The sequence below is a fragment of the Betta splendens genome, chromosome 21, assembly GCF_900634795.4.
Source record: "Betta splendens chromosome 21, fBetSpl5.4, whole genome shotgun sequence".
NCBI classification, from domain to species: domain Eukaryota; kingdom Metazoa; phylum Chordata; class Actinopteri; order Anabantiformes; family Osphronemidae; genus Betta; species Betta splendens.
The window spans coordinates 6,241,342-6,255,981 of record NC_040899.1 but is presented as its reverse complement, the minus strand read 5'-3'; the positions used below and the strand labels follow the sequence as shown (position 1 = coordinate 6,255,981).

The following is a 14,640-nucleotide window of genomic DNA, read 5'->3' as shown; positions in this document are numbered from 1 at the left end:
GTTTTGATATTATGACTTCTTATTTATTTCATCCCGTGTTGATGCTGTGCATTTCAAAGATTTGATTAATACACATTTTGCTGCCATATTTAATATTTCTCTTTTGAATGCAACCCGATTTGTGCTAAACATAGAGAGTCCTTAAAAAGGCCTGAGTTTCTCTCCTCCCACATGAAATCGTTGCAGGGAAATGCAATAATTCAATAGGCAGTCATCGCTTTTACTATGAGGCTATTAGAAAGTATTGAGGGAAAATAAAATGTACTTCTTGTCTCTAATGCATCACTACTGGTGTTGAATCTGCTGCTGATGGAGCATTACACTTCAGCGCAGTCAAACAGCTGTCAACAGTGCGTGTGTTGCAAATTAAATCAAGTCAATGTTATCATGTCTTGACACACAGCAATCAAATCAAATCACTTATGGCAGTAATTTTAGCACCTGCTTTAAAAGCTCCTTTCCCATCAGAGGGGCTTTGAAATACAGCAAAATGTAACAACACAAAATGTACTTTGACATAAAGCAGTTGGTTTATTGCTTTTCATCTGCTCAGGGTTGCAGACGCTACAATTGAATTACATATATTAGTGTTTATTTTGGTGGCGCTGGCTGAAATGTGAAATCATATTCGTGGCCGTGCGTGTCACGGGGGGATTTAAGTGTTATGTTTGGAGTTAAACGCGTGCCGCTGTTTAGCTAAACGTGGCGCTTCTGTGTGTGTCTCTGTGTGTTTTCTCGCTCCTCCCGGCCCTCACGTGTTAGTGGAGCTGACAATCTAACAGGTTAAAAGAATAATTGCAACTCTATTTACCCCCAAACAGCCCTCTCCTCTGCACATAATTACATCCACACTCACATATGTGGACAGACACACTAGACGTACTAAGGCGCACTCAGGGAGGGAGGGCGAGCGAGCGGGAGGGAGAGAGAGAGGCAGGCAGGGAGAGTCCCTGCACTAATATTTAGGTAGTAACAGTCATGTGTTTTAGTGAACCCTCCTCTTGTCCTCCTCTCCAACGCAAAGCACTGTTAACCACCGGCACTCACCGGGAGAGGAATAGACCCGCATTGACCGTACTCATCGCGCTGTGGGTGTGGATGTGCTGCATGTGTGTACTTTATGACAGACGCCGAGAAAAATATTATGACAAAGCCCTCGTCTGTGCTGGGGAGTGCATAGCGAATAAATGTGTATCTGCGATTTATGAGTGTGTGGTGCACGACAGGGCTGCAGCTGCAGCAAAATGTATATGTTTATAATTATACAAATGTCAAACAAACAACTGCAATGCAATAATGCATGTACATAGTAGTTATTATTATAATAAAGCATAACGTCGTGTATATACAGTAGCATGCACTTAAATCAGATTGATCGATATTTTGACTATCTGACTAAACAGTTCAAACATTTACCGCTTCTTTTTTTAGGATGTCGCTTCTGCTTTTCTTTGTTTGTCTGTTAATCAATGTGAGCGCGTCTCTTTTTTCATGTTTTGGGACGTTGAGCGAAGCAGATTATTAACCGCTTAATTACCCAGTGAGCAGCTGCCTAATCAATAGCTGCATGCGAGAATGTTTTTAATAGGTGACAATCAAACGTGCGGGTTTTGGTTATGAGTTGTTGTTGTTTACGTGGGGGTCACGGGGGAAATTGTGGAGGTGGCGTCGGAGCAGCTCCGCGTTTTTACGTCCGGCCGCGCTGCAGGCGCAGGGCCCCGAGTCGGGTCTTCAGGTGCTCGTGGGCGATGGAGTGCCCGTGCTCGGACATTGGTGGCGCTGCTGCTGCGCTGTGATTAATCCCCGCCGCGTGCGGCCACGCTGCCGATCCGCGCGCGGCCTTACAGCATTACATTAGGAAACATTATCCAAATACTCAACAAAGTGAAATTGAATTTAGGCTCCTTCTCCACCCCCGCCTCCTTTTCCTCCCAGTTCAACGGGGCCGCTCCGGGATCCCATTCTCTCCTTATTGTTGGCGGGAGCCGAGCAGGATCCTCTGCTTCTCATCCACCCTCAAATTGAATCAGGCTCAATTTGACCTTTTATGCAGGCGAGCGGGATCTGCTACAGATGTACAGTACGTGCACGCACGCAGCGGTTGACACGTGTGTGTCTCTGTGTGCCCATATGTGCCCCCGTGTCAGCTCACATTGCTTACAGTGAAGTGGGAAACAGCATCTCCCTATTTGCTGCAGAATAGACCAATTAGTGTTTAGCAACAGAGCAGGAACCCGTGTGAATGTGTCATTGATTAGCAGGATTTGGCTAATCATCACATCTCATAAACTCACCCGCTAATGTCAGCTGGATCTCCTACAGTACGCCTCCTTCTCCGCGCTCCATCTTTCCCTCTATCTCCTCTTCTGCCCCTTTCAGCTCACTCTTCCCGTCTGTCTTTCCGCACTTGTCTTTTTGCCCATCTGTCTCCGTCTGACTTCTCCCTCGTGCTTCCTCTGTTTTTCTTCCTCTTCTCAATTTCTTCCTTCCTCTCTTCTTCTTTGGTCTCCTTTTTATTTCCAGCCGTGGAGGGTTTACAGTAGAAGGAGCGGAGCGGATGCTGCTTTTCCTCCTCGTGCATCAGGGGAAGGACAAGTGTTTGCTGTGACTGCTGTTCATATGAGAATCCGTTATATACTTTTCATGTGATCTGTCCAGTTCACAGTAGAAATACGAAGAGCAGGTGTTCTGCTAAAATCTGCTACAGGTCATTAAGAAATAGAAACTATCTCATGCACATGTTTACCTTCAGCTCATCAGATGTTTTATCCAGTTAAAATCTTATTTCTATTTTGTAATTTTCAGTAAAAAAGATAAAATGAGTTCGCTATTAAAAACAAAAGTATGCGCTCCAATAATTTACAAGACCTTGACTTCATTAAACTCTTGTCTTATGTATTTTACAGATCACTCATCAGTGACAATTAACATGAATTAAAATGAATAAAAGTCTTTATTTGGTAATCAAATAAATTTAGAAATCATTAGCATAATATGGTGCTGCAACTAATATTTATGTTTCGGGTTAGTGGGTTCAATTTCTCTGCTGTTTTGTTTGTATAAAATAGAAAAATGCTTTTTTACACGTTACCAAAGGTGTCTTTGTTAATGAGTTCGTTTAATTTGACCGAAGAGAAAAGCAGTAAATCAGCTAACAGATGGCTTTCTCATTTTACAAATAATCAAAGATGGCCAGGCAGCAGCCAGGGAGCGTGTTTCCTCTGTGACGGCGTGTAAGTGGGCGCTTTTACTGCCTTTAAATCAATACGCCCGCTGTAAACCTGCGGAGACGCTGCTCGGAGGTGAATCTTGACGTGACACAGCCTCAGCGCGGCTTTCAAGGCGTACGGCCCGTCACCACGCCGCCTTTGAATGGGGTCCTCCTGGTGAGACGGGCGGCGGCGGCGCGGAGTTGAGACGTGAAAGGAGTTCAACTTATGAACACAGAAGCACGGAGCATAAAACCCACATTGTGTGGTTGTTTGACGGCGCACAATGGGTGCGCGCCTCCTTCCACTGGCAGCATTAGCATGTGTGGTGATCCTGCACACGAGTCACTGAATAAGCAAGCTTCACCCATGACAAACAAATAGGATTTAATTACTGGATCGTAAAGAGGCATCCGAACGCCAACTTGTTTTCTTAGAATAATACAAAACATCCAAAAGCGCCTGCTCCTCTATCATATGTCACCTACTCCCAAAATAAAACGCCAAACCCAAATCAGCTTTAGGGATTAGGGAGCAGATCAGTGGCGTCTGACCTCAGCGCTGACATTTATGCTTGAAGTTTCAACGTTAAACATTTGAATAAAACCTGCAGCTGTGAGAAGCTAATTCCTCGCGTTAAGCTAGGTTTAGTTTTATGACCACTCTATAAACGTGAGTGCATTTCACTGATGATGTCGCTTCTCTACTTGTTCATTAATGTATTTTTAACACAGTTTTATAATTTAGACCTTGTGTTGATTAATTAATCAAGTAATCTAGTAATGGATTACATTTAGTGAAGGCATTACTCTTAAAGTTAGTATTTTTAATACTACAGGAAATGATTGAGTTAAATTAACATGAAGACCAATTGAAATGCTTGAAATTCTTCTTTATTCATTTTGTCTTGTTGCTTCTGAATACGTAGAAATGAAATGAGTGGTTTTGGAGCGTAGCATGTTGTGTGGTAGGTATTGGTTATCATTAATTAGCATGTGTCTGACACGGCGCGGTGGCCAGCTGGGAGCATGAAGGAGGACGCGCGCGTGCGCGCGTGTGCGCACGTGCACGTGAGAGGTTTGCAAGCGGCGAACGCGCGGCGTTTGATTTGTTGTGTTGCTAATGTGACACTGATTATACAGGTCAGGGTAAAACAAAGCGGTGAGACGCCGCGGCGCTAATACAAACGCGGTGATAACAGGCTTGTCGTCGCACGCGCACACGCTCGCACACAAGTCTCAAACGCCGGCGTCTATACCTTCATGTGAATGTATACACACACACGTGCACGCACACACACAAGAAGGCGTAGAATAACCCGTGTCCTTGGGAAACACATGCAAAGAGACATCAACGCGCTCGTGACACGCACATTTGCAGGTCAGGGAAAAACATCTCACAATGACTTCCACAAACCACACAGAGCCTTTTTTTGTTAGCGCTAGACTGTTGCCATGGAGAAAGGAGGTTAGTGAATTTGACCTATGCTATCATGCTAGCTTTGGTCCCGCAGCTGTAATTTCAAATGAGAGGAAAAAAAAATGGGTTTCTCACTGAATTGATTTATCCCTATGTTTATGAGTAGATAAGTGCAGTGATGCTTAGATGGAGGGTTATTTTCATGGGGTGACTCTTTTGTGTGTATTGTGTTTATCTAGGCCACTGTTGATGTAGCGAGTACTGTAGCTCTTTTTCTCACAGCGGGGGGCCCTCTTTTTGTGTTCGTGTGTGCGGCTCTTTCCCCGTATGCGCGCCTGCCATTTGTTTGTGTCGGTGTGTGTGCGTGCGCCAATCTCCGCCGCAGGTATGGCGAAGGCACGGCCACGAATTGTGGTTTCTAAAGAGCGGCGCGTGATCAGACCGTCCCGTCGCCGCCGCCGCGGCGCCGCTCACAATAGGACGGGAAAACGCAAAAACGTGACTAAATAGCACGCGGCGCGTTGGTTTGCGATTTAGTCGGCGCGTCGCCCGCCGTGCTCCTGTGGCCTTGAGCTTGCTCTACCTTTATACAGTCAAACAATCAAACCCATCTCTCACCCGACACTTGGATATTATTTGACACAATTAATCCGGAACGAAAGCATATGCACGGAACACGCGGAAGATGAGGGCGGGCAGTCGGGTTGACGCTATCTGTCTGGAGTTTGGGGTAATTCGCTGGGGCCGATGCAAATGTTGGCCGAGATGGGCGGGTACCTGTCAATCACCCGTCTGACAGGGCCTTGTATAGGTTGTCATGTTGCCTGGCAGCCGAGGCAGAGGAGCCGGGGACCCGGGGGCCGCGCCGGGGTCACCGTCTGCCCTGAACGGCCCCAGTGACAGCATGGGGTGCAGATAGGCGAGGCGTTGCTCCAAGGAGGTCAGCCCAGGGGTGATCCAATTCTCTGTGCTTGGGCGTCGGGAGATTGTGTGCTCACCTCTGTCAACCCCCGCCACATACAGGTCAGCAAAAATAGGATGGAGAATCACAACAGTTGCGGGAAGGGTTGACACGAAGGAAGGCACAGAGAGTCGCCCCCGTGTGTGTGTGTGTGTGCGTCCAATGTATGTATAATCCACCCAACAAGGTTGTGTCTCCTCTCCTTTCTCTAGTTTGTGCAGGCAATGTACTGGACACTAATGTGCCTCTTAGTTCTCAGTTGACCCTTAAAGGCCCCGGTGGGGATACTGAGGGGGGTGACTTTGCTTCGTCAGTTTGACAGACTTCCATATTCATTGTGTCCTTTTTGTTATCTCCTTATAGCTGCTATCTGTCATTTATTGCCTCTCTGCACTTCACTGTCTTACCATGTGCTCTCAATTTTCCTTTCAACTTTCCCCCTCGGGGACGCCTTCCACCTTGCTCATCTGTACCGAGGATGTTCACACAGGTCAGTGCTGGATATTCCTGCGTGAACCGTCTTTATTGGGGTATAATACAAATCAATCGAGTGCTAATTCGCTCCGGCTCGGCTCTTCCTGCAGTGATGTCAACAAAGTGTGAACTGTGCACTTGAGAGCAGTTTGGCCCAGATAGTTTGTTAAATGTCCTTCAACCCAGGGCATTATATAGACAATAAGATACACGGCTCTAGGCCAGTTTATAAGGAACATCCCTATAAGCTACTACAGGTCATGTCTGTGTTGTGTATTTGTGTATTGCCTGTGTGTTTGTGTGTGTTTTTGCATGTGTTGGAACTGCCATCTGGTGATGAAGGCCAACAAACCGTTGGAGTTGTGCTGCTCTGTCAGTGGCAGCTGTGTGTGTGTGTGTGTGTGTGTGTGTGTGTGTGTGTGTGTGTCTGTGTGTGTGTGTGTGTGTGTGTGTGTGTGTGTGTGTGTGTGTGTGTGTGTGTGTGTGTGTGTGTGTGTGTGTGTGTGTCCTACTAATTATAAGTGTCACCGTGTGATCAGATGAGTAACGGTCATCATGTGTTGACACATCGGCTCATCTGTTCCTGTCTCCTGAGGTTCGGCAGCAATGAGCCTCTATGAGCAGAGCGTTTTTATTATGTTTTAAAAAAATTTCCTTTTAATCAACGATGATATGATAAAGTGATATGCAGCCGTGACCATGAGCACCTTCACAGATTGAATCTTGTTTAAGAGAATAATTTGAGGATTAGCTGAAACGATTCGGTGATTTCAACTGTTGCTTGATTAACACAGAAATCAATTAGCTGCTTTTTACAATTAATCAAGTCATTTTCAACAATTGTTTGTTTCATCTTCAGTGATTCCTGTTTTATTTTCTTCGTGTTCTCTCAAACCAACAGTCAAAAGTCAATGACATTCAATCTAAAGATATGTTTTTGTAGTCAGGCAAATGATTGGTTTGTTCCTTTAGTTCCTCTGGTAATTTTGAATTTATCTTCACGTTAAGTCTGGTTTCTTCCTGGGTGGATTTAAATGCCTCAATGCAATTAGCGAACCACCACAGACGAATGTTCGGAGATGGCATCAATTGCAGCATTAAATCTGCTTTAGACAATCATAACTTTTACCAAGGAACAAAATTTGATGGTCAAACAAGACACACTGCACATAAACCTGAAAATATTCTTGGCACGAGCTGGAGCATAAATCGGGATCATTTGTTCTGAATTAAGAAGTTAAATTTATATTTATGTACGATCATCCATCATCCCAATCGTCCCTTGCCTGTTGCTGCCCAATTAATACATCAGACTCCTCAGAACATCCTTCACGTATGGAAATGGAGAAAACAAACGGGAACATCAGGGTTCTCAGCGATCTCCAGCAGAATGTTAGCTTCCTGCTTTGCAGCTCTGGGCGACTTGTCCGTTCGAGCAAAGCGTCCCCTCTGGTCTTCTCACCGCTCATCTCTCTGCTCGTACATTCTGCCCCCTCCTCAGCAGCCCCCTCGCTCCGATCCCAAGGGCAAGCCAGAGGCTGACAGCTTTGTTTGTGTTCTCCACTAAGTGATTTTTAATCAACTGGTCTGCATGAGTCCTCCCAAGGGTCGAAGCGGCGCAGGCTGTGAGAGCCGGGCTCAGGCCTGGTGGATGGTTGCTGGTGATCGTCAGAGGGAAAAAGCTGCAGATAAAAAATACTCTTTGGATCCACAACTTTGAAAAAAAAAATGTCTCCTGTGTACTATGTTGTATTATAATACAACAATCAATATCTTATTGTTCCCAGGGACATATTTTTTACTTTCTCTCCTGCCCTGCCTGTGCTGGTTCACAGGGGGTCACGTCTTTACTGAAAGCAGACCGAGTTCGACTGCACATTCTACTGCAGTGATTACACATCAGAAAGAGATCTGAAAACGCGAACCTGTTCCTGAAATCACTCATCACTCAATACACTATTTATCCTTCACCGTGTGTTTTGTGTTGCCGAAAGTATGTAGAAGCCTAAATGGAACACAGGCTGTGGTATCTGTGGCATGTGCACGGCTTTCTGTTCATATTGTGATGAATTGCATTTAGGAGGTTGTCAGCGATGACAATTAATGATAATTCTACACATTTTGACCTGCGCCTTTTATGACAAACCTCTTTATAGTGAGAGGGAACTACAGCGTTCAGGGTCAGATTCATTAAAATCCTACAGACATTGCAGCTGGTCAGAGACGTCGAGTTCATGGACACGTCACACGTAACATCCAGCCATAATGCATTTTATGGACTTCTCTGCTGTTTTTTCTTGGACTTCAGTACATTTATATTTAAGTCTATTTTCAGAACTCTGCCAGTTGTATGTATCAGTGGTAGAAGATACACTTTACCCCCCCTTGTCACGGCTGTGAGAACGTATACAGACGTCTTTTCTGCCAGTCAGCTGACATTTAGTTCAGTATAATGATGAGGGGGCGGCACCGGGAGGACGCATGGATGGATGGATAGTGGCTGTCAGACTGGAGCTGATGAGATGGGATTAGCCTGCAGATTATTCATGTCCGTATCTATGTGGTGATGCAGTATCTATATAGGAAATGACGCTTCTCTTATAGATCTGATGATTCATGCAACTTAAACTACACAGGCCGCTCTGGGCGTCTTAGACGAAGTGACGAGGTCAGGACCTGTGTCGCACGGAGCGTTTCATGTCCACATGCATAGAGATCACATTACAAGGAGCAGGACGGGCAGAGCGCACAGCGGGGACGGAACAGCTCTAAACATGGTGTAATGGATGAAGGTTAGCCCACGCACTGAGCCACGGAGAGCGAGGCAGTGGCCTGAAGTCTCTATTCAGTGTTTTAACTCTTCTGATTTCTTTCAATCTACCCTGAACAAATCAAGGTCTTGGGCCTACAGAGAAATAGAGAGAGCCGGCTAAGTGTTACGGTATTGGAGCATAAGAGAGATGGGGGGGGTTGTACTTGAGTTTTCCCATTGTTAAACAACCTTCAGGGAGAAAGGCAGCTATTACCAATAATACCAATCATGTCTTCAGATTGAAGGTACAGATTAGAAATGATGGCTGGGGAGAGAAATCCTTCCTCGTATTCCTTTTTTCCATCGTTTTTTTTTTATCTCCTTTGAAATAAACTAAGCGGGACAAACTTCCGCATCCTGTCTCATGACCAGAGTTATTCCGTGCTCACCTCAAAGCGCGCCAGCTGCTCACATTTGGACCCGGCTCAGGTTGTAATGAGATTGGTCTCAACTTTAGCGGCGGCGGCGGCCTGTGGCGTACGGCAGGACTGCATTCAGCGTCCTATAGAGGCGCGCTCAGCTGTGTGCCACCCCGTCTGGGCTCCTTCCCTCTTTCTGCTCTGCAGAAGCAGCTGTGGAGGAGCAGAGATAACTCTTAACTTTGTTTTGACACTTTTGATTAAGGACCATTGAAGGAACACCTGTATGGCGGGAGGGAACAATGCGCCGAGCCCGTAGAGAGATTGATTTTGTGCATTAGAGAAGCAGCCTTTGTCTAAAGCCACGAGGCCCTTTGTTATGCTAACCAGCCGTGGAAGATTTCCAATTCAATTTCACCTGAACGCTGGTCAGCCGCACACTCCATTGTACGGCGTCCCTCAGGCCCCGCGGAGCTGCTCCCCGCCATCCCCGCCGCTGCCACCGCCGCCGCTCCCCTGTGTCTCTCAAACTGCAATTTAGCTGCCGAGGAGGCTGCGTGTGTGTGTGTGCGTGACTTGTGTGAGCGCGTGTGGGGAGCTGAGGGGGGGGGGCGACGGTGGCCTAGATTGACAGCCCACTGGATGCTCCAGCCTCAGTGCTCGCTGCATCCCGTCCTTGTGCGTGCAGTGGGCTGCGGAGAGGATCGCAGTGAAATGAGATGATATTAATTATCCTAATCCTGATAGCTCTCTCTGGAACTCGGCTTCCACTCATCTGCCTCAGTGTCTCAGGAGAGGACTTGGATGGTCAGACGGAGGGAAGCAAATGAAAGCCAACAAATTCAGCGGAGACCACTTCCAACAAAAACACGGCTCGTTCAATAAGACTTGCAGCTCTGCCTCTCGCGCTTTTATTTTTTTTGCGATTTCACGGCCGCTTTATTGTCCCCCTCTCTCCGGCGCGCCGCTCTCAACTTGTAAGTGAGAGTTCTGACTTATTGAATATCTTAATTTAAAAAAAAAATGCGACGATAATTGAAAAATAAAAAACGATCAGATTCTGTTAGAAAGGACAACTTTTCAACTTTGACTGAGTGGAACATTCACACTCTCATGCGCGCACACAATCGTTGGAAATGATTATTTATATATTGCCAAATGTATTTTCTAATAAAACTAAAGGAGGAGCCGCTTTTTTTTTAATTGAATATCTCTCCACAAGAGCACATGATAATTAACCCCGAGGGGAGCGACGGGCTGCTTAAATGGGCCCGTGTGACACCGAGATTTGTATTAAGATCGAGTCTCCACCGAGGAGAAATAACACAATGCTCAGTCGTGACCATTTACTCTGGAACTTCTTAACTCGCTTATTGTGCTTGATGATTGTATTATTTTAGTGGGGTCACACTCCAGCGGGCTGGGTTTGATAACAGAGCTCAGTCATTAATTACGTGCCTCTTTTTGTCATTGAAGACGTTTCACAGTTTTGAGTAAAACAGCTTAAAGTTTCTCTCTCGCCCCCTGATGTTGTGTTTGCGTTGTTCTCGCTTCACATTTAAGCCGATCTGCAGGATTCCATCGTCCCAACGTTCGTATTTTCGCCGCGTTGTTCCCGCACTTTATTTCGCCACGTTCGGAATTAATTGATTTGCCATTGATCTGTGTGTTTGCATGCTTGTTTCCGATTCTGATAGCTCTTTGTTCGGTAATGCGGCACATCAGCACAAATGTGCGCGCACAGAAAGGCCTAATCCTGGCCTGAAGTAGAGGTACAGTATATTTAGAGTGCTCCTGATTGTGAAGGTTGTTATTATTGAATTTGAGTGACGATCACGGTCGTTTGATCATGAATCGATGCCTCGCTGTTTCATTGTGATGCGCTCGAGGGGACGCAGGAGTGTAGAAATTGTTTAATGGGGCATTTTGCGCGTCTTGGTCTCCGGGGTTCTCTAGTCTTCTCAGTTGAGCTTGCCCCGTAGCCTGATGAGACCCCTGAAGGCACCACCCCCCAACACACACACACACACACACACACACACAGACACAGACACAGACACACACACACACACACACACACACACACACACACACACACACACACACACACACACACACACACACACACACACACACACACACACACGCTTACTCACTCACACCCTGAAACCACAGCTCCAGACAAAGTGAAGTGAGGAGAATAGCTGTTTACCCCTTGTGCCTGAGGTGTCTGTGCCAGCATAGAGTGGCATATCTCCCACCCCCCCCGCACAACCCCCTCCGCCCTTCAATAGGCTTGTGAAGTGTGAAGTATATTTTTGTTCTTGTGTTTTTATACCAATTTTAATTCCACAGCTGCATATCTGAGAAGCGAGATTTCCTTGGTTAGCTTCCCAGATTTCCTTTCTCTCCATCTTGCTATTTCCCTCCCTTATATCCTCCCTCTCCGTCACCCACCCCGTCTCCTACCCCTGCAATCCCTAACCTCTCTGTGTGTCTCTTCCCTTGCAACCCCTCCACCCCCCACCCCCCCTTCCGTTGCCGGGGGGCTGATTATTTTAGTGGAAATACCGCCATCGCGTATCGCTGCCAGATTCTGCCAGCCCGAGCCTCTGCCACCCCGCCCCTCCCTCCCCGCCCCCATACCCACATCCCTCCACTTAGAATAACCAATCTGATGATGTGACAGTTTCTTTCTCCCTGTAGAAAATCTGTCTCTAACCCTTTTTCTCTTCCTCTTGCGTTTTGGATTCCAGCGTTGTTTGACATGTTATGGAAGGGTTTCAGCTTCCCACCTCCGCAATCCTTATTCTATCCCAGGGAAGCGGTTGGCATGGGAATCTAATACTTGGCACAGAGGGCAAGGAAGGAGGTGGTGATGGAGGGGGGAGGGAGGAGGGGGCCATTGATATTTTAAACACAGCCGTTCCTAATTCGAACTGAATTTTCCTCGTCGTTTTCAGAAATACATTTGATGTAAACTTCGATTTGCGACCTTTTCCGACCTGACGCTGACTTCAGGCCTGAGCGTCCGTGTCAGAGTGTCTGATGACGACGCGTCTGCGCGTCCTGTAACTGTGCCAGCGGTCTCTGGTCCTCAGGTTGCCATGGCGCTGGCGGGAGGGGAAATCAGGTCCGGTTACAAAGCTTTGAGGAGGGACGCGCCGAAGCCTCCTTCTTCGTGACAGTTACGCAAACTGTGGGGGTCGGAGCCCGTTCGCGGACGCGCGGCTCGAGCCCAAGCTCAGGCGGAGGGCTCGCTCGCCCGCCCGCTCACTCGCTCGCCCGCCCGCTCACTCGCTCGCCCGCCCGCTCACTCGCTCGCCCGCGTGCCAATCACGCGCTCGCGCCAGGAACGCCGTCGGTCGGGTTTCACCTCGCCAACTGGTGTGATGGTGGTCATTAACTAATTTTTTGTCATCAGTTGTCATCAGCTTCATTGTCCTGCAATCATATAGTTAGAATTTGCCAATTATGATTCACTTATGTTGGTTTAAGGTATTTTAGGCGCAGACTAAGCCTAAAAGAGGTTAATCAACACTCTCTTGTTAAATTGTCTCAGCTAATACATTGCCTAAAAGTGCTGTGTCTCCGTCTGTCTGCCTCTGGCTCAGCCTTGGTTAGATCTGGCCGCCTACAGATAACTGCAGCCTTTGTGCAACCCCTCCTCAGCAGATACATACTGTGGCATCCACACACTATTTGTCCAGCCTTCATTCATTTATATGCATCTCCATCACATGTCCACGACCTGATATGTTTATTCAGTTAAGGACCGATGTGTTTCTCCTCTCATCATGTAGTGGCCACACATGTGAATTGGTGCTTAAAGCAAACTGGGCCACATCTGCATTGCATCGCGGTCCACATTAACATGTACGGGCGGGGAGATGGGCGCAGATAAGCCATGCTAAGCAGTCCTGTTTATCAATATGCAGGTCCTCTCGGCATGCGGAGCAGCCTGGCGGCCCCCAGCGTGAGGCTGAGCAGGCAGAACTGTCATTGTTTAACGCCTCCCCTGATTAGTTTACTCTCGCCTGATTAGAAATTAATTAAAATGATGACACAGATCCCAGCAGAGGAGGAGGAGGAGGTGGTGGAGGGGAATGAGGGATATGTGCAAGTGGTGGGGGCGGAGGAGGGGGACGGAGTGGGACGAGGGGCAGTGGTTTGTTTGCGATGTCCACGGGGACGGGGTGACGTTAAGTCAGGGAGCTTTTAGCAGGAGAGTGCGCGGAAGGGGGGGATTTGGTGTGGAGTGCATGACAGGCATGAGGGGTAAGTGTTTTGGGGCAGGAGAGGGGGGTGGGGACGGGGGGGTGGGGGGGGGGTGGGGACGGGGGGGGGGGGGGGGAGCGGTGCTCTGGCGGGGGGACAAACACGGCTTAATGAGTGACTCTCGTCGCAATCAGAACATCGTTTCCTCATGCATTCTAATGAGCTGGATGTTGCAGAGCAGATCGCTCCGCGCTCTAATTTATTCAATATATTTTGTGTATCCGCCCTGTTTATTTAATAACGGCGGCCGCGCACATTAATCAACATCTCCGCCGGCAGGCAGCACATCAGCCCACGGTGCTCCACGGCGAGTCCTCCCTCGCCCGGGTCAGCTCCTGGGGGGGGGGCTTCACGCCCGCCGCTATCTGCTCCGTGGTTATTGGTGAGTGTTGCTTTGCAAGTCAGAACAAAAGCCCGAGTATTACATCGAGCCGCGATAGCATCGCGCTCGGGCAAATATCAGTGTTGTAAACATTTGAGTGTGGGGCTGAGGCTCACACGTCACCCATGGATGAGCCTGTAATTCCCTCGGCTAATAAACCTCCCTGGAGGCTCCTCGTTCCCTCCGTCACGGCCTCCGTCAAAGTTCGGAGCGGCGCTAGAAGTTGGTCCCTCTCATCAGCGCGACTTTCCAGCTGCTCGGCTCATTTCTTCCCCGCGGTGCCGCGCGGTCACGTCCCGCTACTTGTGTTTCTTACCTCGGCGTCCCCTTGTCCGTGTCGTAATGTAATCAAAGGGTTGGAGAAGCTAGCGGCCGAGGCCGTGGGTGCGTGTGTTTGTGTGTGTGTGTGTGGGGGGGCTGCGCGGTGGTTTCCCATAGCAATGAGGGCCTGGAGTTCTCCTGGTAACATAATTGGCATGCGTTTCCTGGCAGGTCTTATTGTGGCCTCTCCTAATCACTGTCCCCAGCCCTAACAAGAGCGACCTACAGTATTGCTGCTGCACTGAAGGAGCATGTCTTTTGTTGTTTTATTTCTTTCTCTTTCTTCCTCCTGCCCGTCCTCATCCCCCTCGTCCTAACAGAGGGACTCGTTGAGACGGCCTGATTACCACAGTCAGATCCAGAAATGCACGTGTGTGTGTGTGTATGTGTGTGTGCGTGCACGTGAAAATGCATGTGTGCATGAA

General features: G+C 47.9%; 1 protein-coding gene across 5 annotated transcripts in view; it reads left to right on the top strand.

Moving 5' to 3' along the window:
• sox1a (SRY-box transcription factor 1a) overlaps positions 1–14,640 on the top strand; it is a 57,694-nt gene that overhangs the window by 4,962 nt on the left and 38,092 nt on the right. The window contains exon 1 of one of the 5 annotated variants that reach the window (XR_008693415.1): positions 10,062–10,211. The exons of 3 other annotated variants lie outside the window; for them this stretch is intronic. The gene's annotated coding sequence lies outside the window, so the exon portion shown is untranslated. Of the gene's footprint in view, positions 1–10,061; positions 10,212–13,411; positions 13,513–14,640 lie in introns of those variants that run through there. One more of the 5 variants, XR_008693414.1, reaches the window with a different exon arrangement.